General features: G+C 39.0%; 1 long non-coding RNA gene across 1 annotated transcript in view; it reads left to right on the forward strand.

Annotated features, from left to right (window-relative positions):
- Positions 1 to 552: 552 nt before the first annotated feature.
- LOC139075330 (uncharacterized) overlaps positions 553 to 20,426 on the forward strand; it is a 49,195-nt gene continuing 29,321 nt past the window's right edge. Inside the window, exon 1 of the long non-coding RNA XR_011525626.1 lies at positions 553 to 642. This is a non-coding gene — a long non-coding RNA (uncharacterized lncRNA). The remainder of the gene's footprint in view (positions 643 to 20,426) is intronic.

Here is a 20,426-nt window from a genome sequence, read left to right on the forward strand (position 1 = left end):
TATCCATATAAGGGACTTAAATAGTTGGTTTTTAGTAAGTAATCAGATTTAAATTGTTGTTGTTGTTGTAATTTAAATCTTCATGAATATCGTATTCCTCTGTAGGTGTAGAAACCACCTCAGTTAGAGTGACCAACCATCCTGATTTGTCAGAGACTGAAAGGTTTCCTGGGCATTGGACTTAGAGTGCTAAATCTGGGGACGTTCTGGACAAAGCAGTAAGAGTTGGTCACCCTAACTCAGAAGTAATCATACTACACTGGCAGTTACGGGCCTTTTGGTTTCTTTCCAACTAAGTACTATCTCTATGACTTGTATTCTTTGCCCTACCTAGCCAAAAAGGACTTGGAAGTGTAATTACTAACAACCCCACTAGCTGGGAAGAAGTGGAAACTACAGTATTCACTGAGTAGGCTTAAACATTCTATGAAGGCAGAATCCTTTTTCAATGGAGAGAGGACTCTTTAAGAAAGAGATAGTGACTGATGTAATTTTTCTCTGCTTATTAGATTTTTTACAATTGTCCTTTTGTTTCATTGTTAACAGAGTGGTTGCTAAGACAATCCCTTCTGGATGGAAGCAGAAATAAGATGCTGATGGAGCTGCTATTCCTCTCTACTACTCAGCCATCTGCAGAGAAAGGTATTTCGTGATTGTCTTTCCCTTTTGGGTGGTCATAGGAATAAAAGAAAAAAATATATTAGCTGCTCTGGAACGGAAGATGGGAGTGAGAAAAGGAAGTGCTGTGAAAGACATTTGTCTAAGGCTGATCTTTGGGGAAACTAGGGGACTTTGTTATTGTTTTGTTTTGTTTTTGTTTCATCTGACTGTATTTTATACATTATTAAAGCATTTGTTAGGATTGTGACATTTTCAAAAGGCAATTTCATGAAAAGATTTGGGCATACAGTATAAAAAATGTTCATTTATTACGTTCATCAGAATGAAAGGTTTCCTGGTTTCTGTCTCTCCAATCAGCCATCAGCAGCTGGAAAGGCCCTTGAGTCCCCTATATTCATCCCTGATGACACCTGAGATATAAACCACAAGTTACCTCTTAATGGCTTGTCAACAGAACTCACTTACAAAGCTGGAAAGTAATGGAGTTCTTTCTTGCAGATGGCCAAATGCCATTTTTGCATACCTAAGCAACTCTACTTCCCAGGTGGTTATGCTAGACATTGATGTGTTCATGAAAATGAAAATAACTCTTGTACAAGAATTCTTTCTTGATGGGAATGTGACATTTTCATTTTTTAAATATTTAGCAAGTAACTTATAGTAATAATTGTAATTAAATACTACCATGTAGCAGACACTAGGCTAATTGCTTTTAGTATATTATCTCATTTATTCCTCACAACTATCCAGAAAGTATTAGGAGTTCTTCCAGACAGATGACAAAATTGGGAATCATAAAAGAAAAGTAATTCACTCAGGTCTCACTGAAAGAAGTTAGCAGAATCTGACTTTGAAATCAATTTGACTGTCTTTAACACCACAATCTTACCCACACCTTACATTCTCCTGCTACTTAAAAACACCTCTAATATATACAATTAGACATACAACAAGAATGAAACAGAATGTCCTCTATAAGAGTAAAATATTTTAGTAAGTTATAGCATGGTCACAGGAAAAAACTTCTCTTTGGATAAGGAACTTAACCTTACTGAGTCTTAGTATCCTCCCTAACAAAATGAGAATACTAATTTCCAATGCACAAGTTTGCTTTTAGGCTATAATGAGAATGTATGTAAATTAAAAGTGATGCTTAATGCATGTAACAGTGCTATCTGTGACCCACTGTCCCACCCTGGTCCTTCTACACGGTCAGTTCATGCAGGAATAGAGTTCCTTCCCATCATCTCAGTGGATGCCAAGGGCTCTTCATCACCTTTCTGGCTGTGCTGAGGAGCATCCTCTGGAAAATGATCTTGTGGAAAAGCTGGACTATGGCAGAGCAAAGACTCCAGGTGCTGAGTTGATGTACGCTCCCAGAAAAAAAAGGAGATAGAGGAGTGGTAAATTGGTGAGCCTGATGATCCAGAAGGATCTCACCCACATGAAACAGGCCAGGCACTTGACTGCTGACCACTCTGATTCTGAAGTCTCCCTTGGTGTCCCTGTCCTCCATCTTGAGCCACTCTCCTCAGCTCCTGGGCAAGGATCATGTCTCTAAGACCCAGTCCCAGTTTGTGGCCCGAAGCACATCGGTTACTTCTTTCGAGTTTCTGCCTTCATCTTTCTCTGTCACCTGATCAATCTCATTTACTCTCTACTCTCCTCTCTCTTTCTTGTCCTCTCATCTAATTGCCCTCAATGGCCCAACAGAGTGGCTTCAACAACTTCTTAAAACATTGTGCTCAAGTTTTGAGGGCTCAAATTGTAGCTGTCAGAAAATTAGCTCTCTTTTCCTCATATCCTACCATAAATTCCAATGCCTTTTCCTTTTATCCACTCTACTCTATTTATCCATCAGGCATAACCCAAATATTATCGGTCTGAAAATTTCCCAAGTCTACTAAAGGAAAAAAATCTCTTCCTTCATTGGAAACTAATAGCCTTTTGGGCAAAATTTCATCATGGCACTTATCACTATTCATTATAACCATTTGCTTATATGCCTCAGTCCTAAAGAGAATGTAAATTCCTTAAGAAATGAAGCATGCCACAGTTGACTCTGTATCATCAGGGTCTGCCAAGGGAAAAGCTAGGGGCTTTCCTTCTTTATTGCTGCTTCTTTGTTCTTATACTGATTGGTCTCAGAGAAAGAGCAGAAATGCAAATAGGATAGTCAAGAGTTTCAATCAAAAATTTTGTCTATGTTTCTCTAGAAAGTAAAAATTATCAGTAGGAGAATAAATAGGTAAACAAATTATGATATGTCCATTCTATATATCCATTATGATATACATTCCATTCTATGAAATATTATAGTATGAAGTTAAGTAGAATAAAGCATATATATATATATATATATATATATATATATATATATATATATATAAAACACACATATATATATGAATTAGTGTTAAAAGTTACCTTACATATTATTAAGTGGAAAAAGCAATCATAATATAATTGTTTGACCATGATACAAGTTATATGATTTTTAAAAATCCAGATAGGTGCAAGTAGGAGAGGATGAAGAATACATCTGAACAATTCTGTATGCATGCAAGTTAGTTTTAGTATAAAAAGAACTTGAGGCACATAATGTTTAAAAGTGTAACTTTGTGACGTCAACTGAAAAGGGTGAAGTGGAGCTATAAAAGAGCAGAGTTTTTGCATGCTATTGCCTGGGTTCCATCATGTAATGGTGAGCACTCTGGACTCTGAAGGTAAGCTTGTATAAAGTCAAATTACAGTGTGATAATTTAGAATGTCAGATGTAATCTCCATGGTAACCACAAAGAAAATAGCTATAGAATATACACAAGAGAAACTGAGAAAGGAATTTAAATGTTTCACAACAAAAAATCAACTAAACACAAAAAAATATACTAATGCAGGAAATGAGGAATAAAAAAGCTATAAGACATTTGGAAAACAATAGCAAATGACAAAATTAAGTTCCTTGTTATCAGGAACTACTTTAAATGTAAATGGATTAAACTCTCCAATCAAAAGACAGAGACAGGTAGAATGGGTTAAAAAAAAAAAAAGTGACCCAACTATATACTGTCTACAAAAGACTCATTTTAGATCCAAAGACACAAATAGGTTGCAAGTGAAAGGATGGAAAAATATTGCATACAAATAATAACCAAAAGAGAAAGGGGGTTGTTAAATTATCAGATAAAATAAACTTCAAATCAAAAAAGATTACGAGAAACATAGAAGGATAATATATATTTTTTGAAATTTCAATAAAGCAAGAAGATAGAGCAATATTAAACATTTTCTGTAACAGATTACCAAATATATGAAGAAAAATCGACAGAATTGAAGGGAGAAATAGGCAGTTCTACAGTGATAGTTGGAGACTTCAATACCCCACTCTCCATAATAGAACAACCAGACAGTAGGTAAGTAGGGAAAAAGTAGACTTGAACAACACAGTAAACCAACTAGATCTAACAGACACATACAGAATACTCTATCCAACAACAACAGAACACACTTTCTTCTCAAGTGCACATGGGACATTTTCCAGGATAAACCATATGTTAGGCCACAAATGAAGTCTTAAGAGATTTTAAAAGATATACATCATACAAAGAATCTTCTCTGACCACAACAGGGTGAAGTTAGAAGTCAATAACAAAAGGAAAACTGGAAAATTCACAAAATTGTGGAAATTAAACTGGAAAATTCACAAAAATTGTGGAAATTAAACAGTACACTTTTAAACAACCAGTAGATCAAAGAAAAAACCACAAGGGAAATTAGAAAATTCTTATAGCAGATTGAAAATGAAAACATAACATACCAAAACTTAAAGAACACACTGAAAGTGGTACTAAGGGAAATTCATAGCTATAAATGATTACATTACAAAACAAAAAAGATCTCAACCCAACAACCTAACTTTACAACTTAAGGAACTAGAAAAAGAAGAAAAACTAAACCAATACTAGCAGAAGGAAGGAAACAAAGATAAGAGCAGAAATAAATGAAAAAGAGAATACAAAAACAATAGAGAAAATCAATGAAATCAAAAGTTGGTTCTTTCAGAAGATCAACAAAATTGACAAACTTTTAGTTAAAAACAGACTAAGAAAAAAAGAAAAGATTCAAAATATTAAAATTAGAAATGAAAGTAGGGACATTACTACAATTCTATGGAAATAAAAAGGATTATAAGAGAGTGCTATAAACAATTGTACACCAACAAATTGGATAACTTAGATTAAATTAGGACAAATTTCTAGAAACACAAAACTTACCAAGACTAAGTCACACAGAAATAGAAAATGTAAATAGATATATAGCTAGCAAGGAGATTGAATCAGTAATAAAAGATTTCTCAATAAAGAAAAGCCCTGGACCTGATGGCTTTGCTGGTGAATTCTACCAAACATCTAAAGAAGAATTAACACCAATCCTTCTCAAACTTTTTCAAAAAACTGAAGAGGAAGGAAGACTTCCTAACTTATTCTTGAAGGCTAGCATTTCTCTGATACCAAAGCTATACAAAGACACTACAAGAAAAGAAAACTACAGACTAATATCCCTATTGAAAATTGATGCAAAAATCCTCAACAAAATACTAACAAACCAAATTCAAGCAGCATATTAAAAGGATTATTCACTGTGACAGTGGGATTTATACCTAGAATGCAAGAATGGTTCAACATACAAAATTTGATCAATGTAATATACCACATTAACAGATTGAAGGAAGAAAGCCACATGATCGTCTCAATTGACGTAGAAAAAATATTTGGAAAAATTCAACACCATTTCACAACAAAAACACCTAACAAAATTAGGAATAGAGGAGAACTACCTCAACATAATAAAAGCCATATATGAAAAATCCACAGTGAACATCATACTCAGTGCTGCAAAACTGAAAGCTTTCCTTCTAAGATGAGGAACAAGGCAAGGATGCCTGTTTTTGCCACTTCTTTTCAACTCAGTAATGGAAGTTCTAGCCAGAGTAATTGCACAAGAAAAAGAAATAAAAGACATCCAAATTTGAAAGAAAGAAGTAAAATTATCTCTGTCCACAGATTATATGATTTTATACGTAGAAAACCCTAAAGTTTTCTCGTAACAAAAGTTGGAACAATAAATGAATTCAGTGAAGTATAAGAATCTAAAGCCAACACAAAAAATCAGTTGCATTTATATACAATAAAAATAAACAATCCAAAAAGGAAACTGAGAAATCAATTCTACTTACAATAGCATCAAAAAGAATAAGATACTTAGGAATTAACTGAGGAGGTTAAAGCCTTGTACAATGAAAACTTCAAAACATTGCTGAAAGAAATTAAAGAAGACACAAATAAAGAGAAACACATCCCATGTTCATGGATTGGAAAACAATATGGCAGTTCCTCAAAAAATTAAACATAAAATTACCATTTGACCCAGCAATTCCACTTCCAAATATATACCCAAAAGAATTGAAAGCAAGCTCTTAAAGAGGCGTTTGTACATACATGCTCATAGCAGCATTATTCACATTATTCATGCTAAAACATGAAAGCAGCTCAAATATCCATCAACAAATGAATTGATAAGCAAAATGTGATATATACATATGATGGAATATTACTCAGCCTTAAAAAGGAAGACAATTCTGACACATGCTGCAACATGGGCAAAGCTTGAGGACATTATGCTATGTGAAACAAGCCAGTAACAGAAAGACAAATACTGTGTGATTCCATTTACATGAGGTATTTAGAGTAGTCAAAATCACAGACACAGAAAGTAGAATGTTGGTTTCTAGGGGCTAGAGGAAGAGAGGAATGGAGACTTATTGTTTAACGGGTATAGAGTTCAGTTTTGCAAAATGAAAAGAGCCCTGGAGATGGATGTTGGTGATGGTAGCACAATACTAATGTATTCAATGCCACTGAACTGTATACTTAAAAATTTTCAAGATGGCAATTTTATATTTTTGTATTTTACCACAATAGAAAACAAGAATTTGAAAACTTAGAATCTATCTTTCTCAAATTGTCACAAATACTTTCTCATACACCCTCTCATACCTGTGCAATAAACACAAACAGATAGGGCTATTTTCCCATTTCATAAGTGAAAGGACTGTGCAAATGAATTGAACAAATTACAATCTTAACAGTTATTTTTGTAGGTTATTAATCATATGTGTATCACCAGACATTAAAATTTGAAACTGTGAATGTCATGTTCATATCAGCCTTAGCCCTAGGAATTTCATGCATTCATCCGCGTATTTGTCACATATTTTTTAACACCAAGTACATGCCAACCGTATACTGGAAGAATAGCAGTGAACAATTGCTTTCATAGACCACTTTCCAATGGGGCAAGAGAGGTATTAAGTCTTTATAAATAAATACACAAAATCAGGTAGTAAGTGCTAATGAGAAAAAATGTTGCAAGGTAAGGGAATACAAAGTGGCTGAGAGTGCTATTTGAGATAGAATGGTGGGGAACGATTTCTTTGGTATTTAGAAGAGGCGCATAAATATATTGAATAGAAGCTGGCATGCGGCTAAGGAGAACATTCCAGGTGGAAGAAATAGCAGTAAAAGCCCCAGAAACAAGAACATGCTAGTAATGTTCAAGGAACATCCAGGAGTCACGTGCATTTGATGCTGAGGGAGAGTAACGGGAGATGAAATCAGAAAGGCAGTAGGAGTCTGGTTCATATGATCAGAAGGGCCATTGTGATGTTTAGGTTAAGGTGGGTAGTCGCAAATTTAAAAGAGGCAGTCAGCAAGGTTGTCTGCTTTTCTTCCACATATTCCCAACTCAGGTGCATGAGTTTTTCCAAGGAGATAAGATGACCCCAGAGAGCAGATTCTTGAGGTTATATGCAAAGAGTGCAATGTAAAATTGGGTTAAGGATCAAAATGATGACATAATGGAGGTGGCAGACAGTGAAGAATTATTAAGTCCAGTGGACTGGAAGTCTCTGTGAGGGTGAAGAATTGTTGGATTCATTGTTAACTAGTGTACGTTAGTTACAGAAATATAGGAGATGGCTGTTGAAGAAGAGGATGCTTAAAACTGAGTTTTGGAGAGTCACTATTATTTGTAATAGCAACTTCTAGGATATGATTGAAAAAACTCTGAACTTAGGAGTAGGGTTGGTAGTTTGATTTAAGGATCCTGAGGGTATTCTCAGGGGTGTCAGAAGTGCAGAATCATGGCTTAAGGAAACCAAGGAGAGATTGGAAGTGAAAAAAAAAAATCATAGAATGGTGGTCTGAAGGGCTGAGAGCGGAATGGGAGCCATGTAGCCCAGGATCTAGCAGGATCGCTGCAGATTGGCTCAAATTCACTATTAGATCCTTTTGATGGGAAGCCTTCTTCACTATTAGCACCTGAACACCAGGCAGAGGGAAAGACTCATGATATGCCATGGCCTGTGGTTGCCGCTGTAAGTAGAGAATCTGCTATAGTTTCGAAATGGGACAGCATGAAATACACAAAGGTACTGATCACCTAAAAGGAAAGAGGGAAGGGTGCTGACTCTTCAAGGCAAATTCTGGCGGTCATTAGCAATGTCAATAACCTTCCCTCTGTTGCAAAGAAGTGTTTCCGGTTGCTGCTCTACAAATGGTTGTTAAAGCTTGCAGTTGGAGGTATTTTTTTTTCTGTCACTCTTTGTAGCAGTGGTGATCCAATAGTGACTAACTAGGCTAAAAACAATGTTCATTACACTGTTTTATTTTTATGGTAGACAAAGGAAGTGGAGAATATTGTTGCTTGCCATTGTACAGGTGGGGGAACTGAAGTTGAGAGGTATTAAGTGATTTGCCCCATTCATATATCTACCTCATATTCAGAGGCAGAACTTGGACATGAAATCCAACATGTTTCACTCCAAAACGTGTGCTCTTAACCTCTGTTCTTCACTGCTAAGTTCTTCATAAAATAAAGTAAAAGCAACTAAGAATGCAAAAGAACCATGAAGCAAGAATTGGAGTGTTTATTAAGCAATAATTTACACTTCCTTTGTGCTTAATAGAATAAAGACAAGGTATCAAGTAAATAAAATGGTCCCTAGGAAACTACAAGGCAATTTGGTCTAAAATAACTCTCCCAAATTTAACACTCAGTATTTAAAAAAATCAAAATGAACATTCTAATCGGATTATCTTATGAGGCAATTTTGGTGGCAATGCAGGCGTTGCTCTGGTTTCTCCTCAGGTCTCGGGAACATGTATTCTATCATCAATAGCTACACAGGATATATGGCAAAAAGATTTGGATGATTCATTAAATGCAAAGCTTTGGCAGCACATATGGGGAAGTGTTTATAAAGCAGTTTGGGAAACAAGACTGCAACAAATTCAGGTTAATATTCTTCCCAGAAGCTGCTGGTCCCCATCCAGAGAGGGTTATAGACAGATACTTCATTTTGGAAATGCTGAAAATGCAGAGCTGTTACTCTCTGTTACCTCAGTTTGGTTCTGATCCTTACCTAAAGCAGTAAGCCTAAGTCCTTTTTATCAATACTAGGTCTTTGGGTGGGTAATTCTAGAACATAGCACATTATCAACAAAACAATAATAGGTACTTTGTTTTAAGCTCTGCAACCAATATTTTGGACAGGGAATAAACAGTGCTGACACTCAAACCATGAAAAAAACTGCCAAGACAGGATTGCTGACTGAAAGAGTATTAGGTGGAGTTTAAATCGTTTTTAAAAGGCAGAGTCTGGACTCTCACTGGTTCTTGACCAATAACTTTGGCCAAAGAATCAACTTTACTTCATGCTTTGCCTCCAAATTTTACCTCATGTTATATGGGAGATTGTCGTTATTTAAATTATACAAGCTACCCTGAGTTTGCCAGGAGCTCTTTGTCACCCTCTTTATAGAAGAACTAGCTAAATGTTGGTCAAATTTTAATAGGAAATAAAAGAGAAAAACATTGCTGTCTCTCTAGGTCATTGGGGTAAAGAGAATTTGGGGACAATGAGGAATCGCTGGACCCAATACTAGCAGGCAGACAAGTTCTGCTGAGTTTTGAACCTCGTTAACTCCTTTCGGTTTGTCCTCTGATCCAGGCTGGCCCGAGTGAGTTCCAGCAAAATCTGAGGAATGTCAGGTGATGCCTTCTTCAGTCAGCAACCAGCAGGAGTTCTGGCGACCAGCCACAGCAGCCTGCTTTGGCATTGATGAAGGGTCTGGTCATGAGACTAAACTCCACTCACAAAGTTCTTGGAAGGGAGAGAAGTTTCTCTGGCCGCCCAAGGTGGCTGCCACGGGAGGTAGAGGGCATTTCTGGGGAAGCCGTTTGCCCCACTGCCCTTCTAGAATTGGAGGCTAACCCTGGCTTTAGTCTCATAGCGATTGTGGTAAGAAACCGCCATTGCTGCTGTGAAGTAAGCTATACGTGTGCAGAGGTCCACATGTGCCTGCCATTATGCTGTAATGTTCCATCAACTCTCTGGGAGGGCATCTGTCCCTATGTGTCATACACAATCATGAACCATGAAGAAGAGATGGATCGAAAGGTGAAGGAGGCACCAAGGGCATGGGATCTTGGAAAGGGAACTTCAAAACCACCATCATAATAAGCCAGTTATGGAGTTCTAAGCTTGGGCCAAGCTTTGTGCTAAGTCTTTTATATCAATTATTTTACTGAAGTGGCACAACAACCCTAAAAGGCAGGTATTATAAGCCCCATTTGACAGTCCCTTCGGTCACGTGTTAAAGTGAGCAAGCTTTCGAAAAACAGCTTGACTCAAATCTGGCTGATGAGACTGCTCCTCTGTTAACCAAAATTCTATTTGCTGGAGTCCTGCGCAGACATCTCAGGATTTCCAGGAGCACAGTCCCTGTGTGAGCCAGCTGGCCCCAGTGGCAGCCAACATTCTTTGGGCTGCACACCCGTGATGGGAAGCTGGAGTCCAGCCCTCCGCACAGCTGGCTTGCGAGCAGCCCTCTATTTTCCTCCTGGAACTCCTTCTGTCTGCAGGTTTATGATGCTCAGGCCTTTTGTTAAATCTGGCTGGACTGTAAATGAGAATAATACTTTGCACTTCTACCAGGCCTGTGTCTAAAAGTTTTAAAGGACTTTACAAATTATGTCAACAAACCTCCGCCTCCCCCTGGTATAGATATTTCAACAATTTTGCAAATGAATAATCAACAACACAGACAGTCATCTGTTTGAGGCTTTTCATAATCACTTAATCAACTAACAAATGAAGCGTTGATTGCCTTTACTGAGGGAGCTGATGGCAGAACCATTCATTTCTAGATATACAAGCTTTAACAAAGCAACGTTCCCTTCGTTTACCACATCAAAATCTGCGGCTCTTATGTGGTACTATCAAGGCTATATTCACTTTTCACGCTGATTAAATAACTTGCACTGGGAGCAGGGAAAATAGCAACAGCTGTAGCCTAATGCCTATAACCTGGAAAGCTTCCTCCCATTATTAGCTTTGCATGAAAGTGAATATTTTAGTCTCGTTTTATGCACACATGGGTCAGGGATCTCTGCATGAAAACTTGGTCTTCACCATCAACTCCCAGAGTGTTAGGACTCTGGAGCTGAACTGCCTGAGTTTAAACCTCAACTCTATCACTTACCATCATTGTGTTTTGGGCAAATTAATTACTCAACCTCTCTATGCCTCAGTTTCCTCATCTGTAAATGGGGGTAATCAAACAGTTCCTACCTCATAGGTTTCTTGGTGAGGATTAAATGAGTTGATGTATCACAGTTGCTCAGAACAGTACCTGGCATACGGCAGGCTCTGTATAAGTGTTGGCTACAAATATAGTAATGAATATTAATGTCATAAATCTGTGCATGAGGTAAACCACACTGTAGCTTCAGTACCGTTCATTCTCTTTCCATATGATTCCAAGAAAGCATTTTATTTCTATGTGGATATTCTCATTTACAACTGAACCAGAGACAAAATCACTCACCCAAATGAAGAAATGCACACTCTGATGTTATTTGTATAGATTATCTTCTCAAAATCAAGATGTGATTTTACCTTCTGGAGAAAATGTTGTGATTCACCATAGTTTAATATACAATTTAAATGAATTTATTAATCTTCATTTATCTGTCCATTTGTTAGCTTAATAAATCTCTCTCTCTTCATTTCCCATATATCTTTTTCCTATTAAAATACCTTTTCCAATTTTCCAGACATTGCTTCCTTATGTTTTAACAGTCAGCTTTAAACCCGAATTTCATTTTCTCTGCTTCTCTTCTCAAAGTTCACCACTTTATGTTACCATCAACATTACATTTTCTCTTGACTGATCATGGCCTCATATTCGATAATCTTTCTCCCTTTTTACACTTCAATTCCCATATGCAGCCTCACAACCCCACTTCCTTCCCTTTCCCTTTCTTTCTTCACACTGTCTGGCTCCTTTCCACTGGATTTCTGTCCTACTTTGTTTCTCCACCAGGATTTTTCTCCCCAGAGAACTTTGACACAAATCCCTAAAATTTTAATTTCTATTAGCCATCAGTCCATACATCCCCCTATCCCATAAGACCCTGGGGAAAAAAAAAAGCCTTCATCTGGGCTTCCATTAGCTGTCTACACTCTGAGACCATCTTAGGGAAAATCGACATTTTAAGGACAATTTAGCCAATAGCATAGCTCCTTCACTCTCCTAAATACAGCAGTGGGAATACTCCCATTTGGGCCTTATAAATCCCAAGCTTAACTGAGGAGTTTCCTTATTCATTTCAAATAGACACAGACAAGTACAGTAAATTCCTCAGAATGAAATGTGACTGACAGATAAATAGTACCCAAGAGGATGAACAAAAAAATCCTATGGACTCCACATATTCTAGCCAACCTATACAGCATTTTCTGAACAGTTCTAGAGCCATCAATGGGTCAGCACAGTTAGCAGAGCAGGCTGCCAGAGAGCCAGATGTTGCTGTTGGAAATACATCAGCAACACCTCGTGCACACAGCCATGGGTCTACAGAGGAAAGACTAGAGGGCAAATAAACTTTTATCCCTTTATTACAGTCATTCAAATGACAGTTGCTAGAAAATATTATCATGCTGGGCTTTTTTTTCTCCTTAGAGAACCTGCGTTAGACTATGGAGATTAGAAGCAAAGAGATGTTAAACTCTTGATAAAATGGGAAAGAGACTGAGGCAGAAAGAGACCAACTTTCATTATGCAAGGAACATGCTTTTTGTTCCCTCCTAGAATGAAATACATCGTGTTCCATATTTGAGTTCAATAACGATGCAGAGCCAACGCAGCTCCAGTCTCCATTGGGAACGTTTTCCTTGGCATCGGTCTGCACATTTTGGATTAAACACTGTTCTCTCTGAACTGACAAAGAACTTAGGTAATGTCTTTTTTGTAAGAACTTTACAAATATATTGGCAATGAAGCTAATTGCACTTCGAAAGCTCCTTTTTCTAGCAATCACAAAAAATTGACATTATACACAACTGGAAAGAACACCTTTGTGTTAAGGTTTATTTTATCCACTGTTAAGGTATATCCATCTGTTGAAACCATTTACCGGTACTTGGAAATACAAACTAGCATTTTAGATCATTTACTGAAGAAAGATGATGTGTCTGACTCAACACAAGAAGATTTGCCTCAAAGAGGGACTATGTATTGTGAAATTAGGTACTGGGAGCACAAACAGCAGTGAATTTCCCTTCAGGATGGCAGTGTTCTCTTTCCACCTTCCTTACTTGCCACTGTATCGGGTCTCTTTTCTTTGTTATTTGGTGGAAAATCTCCATAGATAATTGGAAGTGTCACTAAAAAGGAAGATTCCCCTCAGCACCCTCATGATGACTGCCACCATTATTACTACCTGCAGCATCCTCACTACAACTGTCTCCACCATCATCACGACAAGGCCACAGACACCTTCCCCATCACCGCCACCAGCACCACCACTATCACCACTGCCACCACTACATCATTACCATTACCACCACCATCACCATCCTCACTATCACCACCTCCACCCTCACCACTCCAACACTACCATCACTACCACCACCACCATCACTACTGCTACCACCAAGACCTTCTACATTACCATTGCCATCACTACACCCATATCAGCACCATTACTATCACCACCACCACCACCACCACAGCTTCCACCCTTCCCATCACCATCACCACCATGCTCTCTACCATCATCACCATCAAACATTTTTCAGGACTTTTTTTCTCCCTTTCCTTTTATTTTGTAGTTATATAATATGCTTCTACTGCCCAGTTCCAATTCTATTTTCTATAACGATCCGTCTCAGCCAGAAATGACTATGACTATCTATATCACTCTTAGCTGCTTTGTGTTAATGTTACAATATTACAAGCTCTTGGATATTTTTTTCTTCACATATTTTTTTCTCTCATCTTCCCTTCATAGCATAATGACTTCCTTGCCCATAGTAGGCATTCTACAGAAAGGTGATAAACAGTAAATGAATAAAATAGAAAAAATTCACTCTATGGTTCTCTTCCATTCTCCATCCCCTGTCAGAATGTGTAAAAGCAATCAAATGCTGAGACATTGAGTAATGGAAAGGAAACTGGGGATACGATTATACAAATACTACGACTTTAGCAATCAAATAACCAAGACTTGGTTACTTTTATTCATATAACTTCTGGATCTTTCCCTTATTATCAAATTCTGTCAATCTCTAGCTGAAAAATCTCTGAAAAATGACAGATTAAAAAAACTGCTAACATGGGCCAGCCCATGGCGCAGCTATTAAGTGCGCATGTTCCGCTTTGGTGGCCTGGAGTTCACTGGTTTGGATCCCGGGTTCAGGCATGGCACTGCCTGGCAATGCTGTGCTGTGGTCGGCATCCCACATATAAAGTAGAGGAAGATGGGCACAGATGTTGGCTCAGGGCCAGTCTTCGTCAGTGAAAAGAGGAGGATTGGCAGCAGTTAACTTAGGGCTAATCTTCCTCAAAAAAAACCCCAAAATTGAAAAAACACTGCTAACAGATAGGACAGTAAGAGTAGTGCAAATTGATGGCAACAAGTTCTTACTCAGGCCTTAGCCACTTGCCCTGGCAGAGACTTCCTCAGGGAAAGACAAGAATAGAATTATAATAACTCATGTTTATTCACATATCATGTACCAGAAGACTCTGGGACAAATTAAAAGGTTTATTAGGAAAGTTGCAGATTTGTTTTTCTCAGGGAATCTCTATCTTTATTATTTATTTATTTATTCGTCCCTATATCTATTTTCATAAAACCTTTTCTTTGCATGCAATTTACATGGAAGCGGAAAGAATTTGATGATTTCTGACGTCCCTTGTTACCCCGATACAAGCCTAGGATTTTCTATCAATCGTGGACAGGATCTGTTTTTACAAATCCCTTAAAATATGAATCATAATTCTAGCTGCAGAAAAGAAACATTCCTGAAAGTACTTTATCTCAGCCATGGCCTCAAGGCTGCCCTTGCAAAGTTTGTGAAATCTAATGGGATTACAGGGGCAAGACGGAGAAAGACTGTCAGCATCTCTCACATGAGATAATAACAATAATTCTAAAAATGCTTTTGTCTTGTTGCAACAACTGTCATCAGAGAGGCTCACATTTTCCTCGAAGCAGCAGCATCTTTACAGACAGGAATCACTCCCAAGAGCGGGAGTATAGGGCAGAGGAGAAGGTTTATATGTTGCAGCCCAAATAGCTTAATCACCGGGGACGTATAGTTTGATGGTCGTCTGGTTTCAAGGATTAAGGAGGAGGTTATTTGTTCCACTGCCAACTCTTTCCTAATAAACTTCTCCAACTGGGGTTCATCTACTCATTATCTGTTCAAACTGTTAACATTAATTTCTTAGCCTATGCAATCAGACAAAAAGTCTTGCGATGTGATTCTTGGTTAATGTTGTGCCAGAAACATCAGGATCTAATGAATGGAGTCCTGGCCTGAAAGCCAAACTGATCTGATTCTTTTGTCAAGTCCATCCCTGACGGGTTCAATCGGTATTCTTGATGAAATGGGCTCAGCAGTGAGTTCCTTAGATCTTCGAACAAGTAATTAAACTGCTCTGACCTGAAATTCCTTATCTCTAAAATGGAAGGATTCGTTATGTAATCATGAAGCTATAATCTCCCTATAGACCAAGCCGTCTCTGGTAGGGAAGGAAGAAACCTGGGAGTGAAACGTCTTTTCCATGCCACAGTACAGACAGTTCCTGACTTACAATGGTCCAAGTTACAATTTTTCAACTTTACCATGTTGAGAAGTGATATGCATTCAGCAGAAACCATACTTTGAATTTTGAATTTTGCTCTTTTCCTGGGCTGGTGATATGTGGTATGATATTCTTTCACAATACTGGGCAGGGCAGTGAGCCGCAGCTCCCAGCTCCCACGATCATCAGGGTAAACAACCAATACACTTATAAGCATTCTGTACCTACACAACCACTCTGTTTTGCACTTTCTGTGCACAGTATTCAATAAATTATGTGAGATATTCAACACTTTAGTATAAAGTAGCCTTTGTGTTAGATGATTTTGCCAAACTGTAGGCTAATGTAAGTGTTCTGAACACGTTTAAGATAGGCTAGACTAAGCTATAATGTTTGGTAGATTAGTGTTTTAAATGCTTTTTCAAGTTACAATATTTTCAACTTATGATGGGTTTATCAGGATGTAACTCCATCGTAAGTCGAGGAAGATCTGTATGGTGAAGACACAATTAGCCTTTTGCCTCTACATGCATTTTGTTTACTCAACAAGTATTTATTGAGTTTCTACAATGTGCCTGGCATCGTGCTAGGTACCAGGTATACAGTAGTGATCGAGCACAGATATATTTACTTGCCTTGTGAAACCTATAATCTGTGGGAGTCAAATATTAATAAAGTGACCATACAAACAAATGTATTGTCACCACTTTGATAAATACAAAGAAGAATAAAAAGATGACGGCAAGTGGGATTCCGGTACCCCTCCTGACTCACGTATAGTGGGGATGGTCGAGGTGGAAGGGAATGGGAAAAAAGGAAAGGAATGGGAGAAAGAGTTTGCCATGGCTTGTGGAGGGTCTATGGCAGTCAAGTCACAGCCAATGCTGTGCCACCGGAAATGGATATGCAGAGGCACAAGTCTGCACTACAGCATCGCAGGAACTACTGAATCCATGTTCATGAATAGTGAGGCATGAAGTGCAGTCTAATTAGCAGACCTCTCAGAAAAGAGGTGTCTGCTGTGTCATCATGCAGCAAGTAGCATCACATAACCACAAGAAGTTGTCTGTGCGTGTCTAACACACCACTAAGTAGGACTAAAACCATAAGAATCTAGAACCAGGGGCTGGCCTGGTGGCTTAGTAGTTAAGCTCGTGTGCTCCACTTTGGCCGCCTAGAGTTCATGGGTTTGGATCCCAGGTACAGACCTACACACTGCTCTCAAGCCATGCTGTGGTGGCATCCCACATGCAAAATAGAGGAAGATTCGCACAGATGTTAGCTCAGGGCCAATCTTTCTCAACAACAACAACAAAAGAATCTAGAACCAATAGCAATCTGAGTTAGAACACCAAGGTTAGTTGCTGTTTCTCCTATTTTCTGTGTGATTTGTGGTGGGTAGAACATATGAAAAATACATTGCCTTTTCTAGAATTATCTTTATTCAGAATCTCATTTCCGGTTTTTCTTTGTCATTCCGTACTATCTGAAGATGGTAAAACAGATGATTTTTATACAAAATTATGGTTTTTCTACTTTATCAAAAACCCATGATATAGACAACAAACGGCCATTGAGCTGAAATTCAGAAACCAGAGTCTGTTAAACCATCAACCTACTTGTCCCGCTGTCCAGTGGGAGATGTAGACATGCGTGTGGGCTCCAGATCATGCATATCACTGAAAACTGGCTCCCCAAGTTTTGGGAAAGTTATTAGATTCGTAATCCCACAGATATTATTATGTCTGGATTTTACACCCCCACTTTCCTGTTCTCTCCCTCTCATCTGCCCTCCAAATGACCAATGACTTGTCCACCAACACACAGAGGGACAGAAATGCAAAAAGAGAAAGGCTAAGTGCCTTTCTGCCCTCATTTCAGAGGATCTGAAGTAATATCGTATCAGGAGCAAAAAGTTCTGTCTACCATCCTGACCCCCGTTGCATTGCCTCTAACTTAACTCTCTTTGTTCTTTCCCCGTTTAATGTCTGGCTTGACTCCTATCCAGTCCCAGCTCCCTCTACTCATGCTTTAATCCACCCCTTCTTGGCATGATTTCTGGCTGCAGCTGCCAAATCTAGCTCTGCTGCCCCTTGCTGAAGGCTGACTCTGCTTCCCTGGTGCCCACTGGCAGCTCCTTCACCCTCACCACGCCTGGCCCTTCTCTCTCCCTCCAACCCTTCTTCCCCTCCTTCACCCGATGCCGGACTTCAATCCACAGCAGTCCAACTCTTTTACACTTTTCAGAGATTCAAAAGGTATTTCTACTCCCTTGCTTCATAATTTTTTCTGCCTTTTTAAAAAGTTATATTGTTTATGGAAGAAAGATATTATTAAAACAACCAAAAAAGATATGAAACAGAACTGTAAAAATAACCCCAAATCATGCCACTTAGAATAAGGCAAGGTTTAATATATTGATGAACATTATCCAGACATCCCTCTTTCTGCATAAAGGCTCACCTGATTTATAATAACAATTCTACTTGTATGGGAGCCTGCAGAACAGAGTGATGCATAATCTGCATCCTTCACTGTCTGTCTGCCAGTAAATCAAGGTCCACAGCCGCCTGATAAATGGCTGCATAGACTTCTATTTTACGAGTGTGTATGTGTGTGTGCGTGTGCACGTGTGTATGTGTGGCTATTTAATTACCAAAGGGCATTTGGATTGTTTGGGACTCTTCCACGTAGCCATCCAGGAAACTGTGGAAGGCAGAGCTGCTGCTTGCTGATCATTTTGGGTTCTCTCTTCTTCAGTAATTCCTTTGTATTCTAAAGCTGCACACTTGCTTATCTGGCTTCTCCCTGGAATGGAGCCTGTGGAAGGCAAAATCATGGCCCCACAAAGATGTCCAAGCCCTAAGCCCCCGCCCTGTGAATATGTTACCTTACATGGCAAAAGGGACTTGGCAGATGTGATTAAGGTGAGGATCTTGAGATGTCCCCATCTCATTTTAAGTACTCCCAAAATTGCTTATAAGGCAAAGAGGGAGGCAGGGGAGTCAGAGCCAGAGAAGGAAAAGTGATGAGAGAAGCAGAGGTGAGAGAGAGAAAGAGAGAGGAATTTGGAGATGCTACCTTGCTAGCTTTGAAGGTGGAGAAAGGGACCATGAACCGAGCAGTGCAAGCTGCCTCCAGTAGCTGGACAAAGCAAGGAAACAGGTGCCCCCTGGAAGCTCCAGAAAAACATTCTGCTGATGCCTTGATTTTAGAACTTACGACCTTGAGATCTGTAAGATAATAAATTTGTGTTGTTTTCAACCCCCTGATTTTCTGGTAATTTGTTACAGCAGCAATAGGAAACTAACACAGAGCCAGTCTCCAATTTTCCCCTTAATACTCTCCTGAGACATTCAGTGAAATCATTATCACCCATTCTGGGGACTCTTGCACAAATGTAAAGAATTTGATAATAAGCCTGAAATTCTCCCTCACAAATAGTTTCTTGGAGTTCTACAGATAATTAACCTAAGAATAATCTTGACTTTGGGAAATGTTCTCTCCGAGAGGTCAGTGGGGAAAGAAGAGAGCACCAGCCTCTCCAATACATCAGGTGAAGTTACCAGGTCAGCCCATGGCAGACGTAACATCCCAGCCTCACTCACAGATAGGTGGCGGCAGTGGGGCCCCAGGTCTGCATGACTCCTACCTTCCCCACAGACCGCTGGAAAACTGGACCCAAACAGTGACTATGTTTGAACATTACAGTTCTCTTCAACATCTTGGTACAAATTAAAAAACTTTTCACTGTTGGACTCCTCAGATGTCTTTTTTGATAGGGTAAAGTAAGAGTCGAAGGTCCAAACATTTGAAAGAGTAAAAGGAATTAGCAATCCTGGGGCGAGCACTGGAGTAGATCAACTATAACTGTTGCCCATATAATATGCTCCCAAAATTTAAGTAGATGAGACAAAACCATCACTCACCCTGTGAGGAGAGCTGCAATCTACCACACAGACAAGGACCACAAAGAACTATCGTATTACATCAGCTTCCAGGTTCTTCGGTGGCAAGCAAGTGATACAGATGCTGGCTAACTTAAGAAAACAGAGATTTTATTGCAAGGGTAAGAAGTAACTCTTGAAATCCACGGGGAACTGAAGATGGAGGCTTGGAAAGGTCAGCACCCAGGGCAGCTCTGGAGACCTAAGCAGCAGGAAGTAACAGACAGACTCATTAGGGCACTCCCCTTGGGATGGAAAAGCTACAAGATTTAAAGCTGTGTCCAGCCTTAGAAAGGTGGGGAGGGAAGACTGATTGACAATCCCCAAAATATGGTTCCCAAAGGGCAGAAACTATTTAATAACAATAATAGTAAATAGCTCCACAGTGTTTCACCATGGCCAGGCACCATCTCAAGCACTGTACAGATGTTAGTTCATTCAATGGTCAGCAACCCTATAAGGCCGATTGGTTCTGTTCTTGACCCCACTTTACTTAAGAGGAAACCGAGTTACTGAGAAGCGAAGTACCTTGACCAAGGTCATAGAGCTGGTAAATAGATAGCCACACCAGGATTTCAGTATAGGCAGTCTGATTCTAGAGACTAATACTTAACCGCAACATCATGAGGCCTCTCTGTTC

The sequence above is a fragment of the Equus przewalskii genome, chromosome 13 (assembly GCF_037783145.1).
Source record: "Equus przewalskii isolate Varuska chromosome 13, EquPr2, whole genome shotgun sequence".
Classification (NCBI taxonomy): domain Eukaryota; kingdom Metazoa; phylum Chordata; class Mammalia; order Perissodactyla; family Equidae; genus Equus; species Equus przewalskii.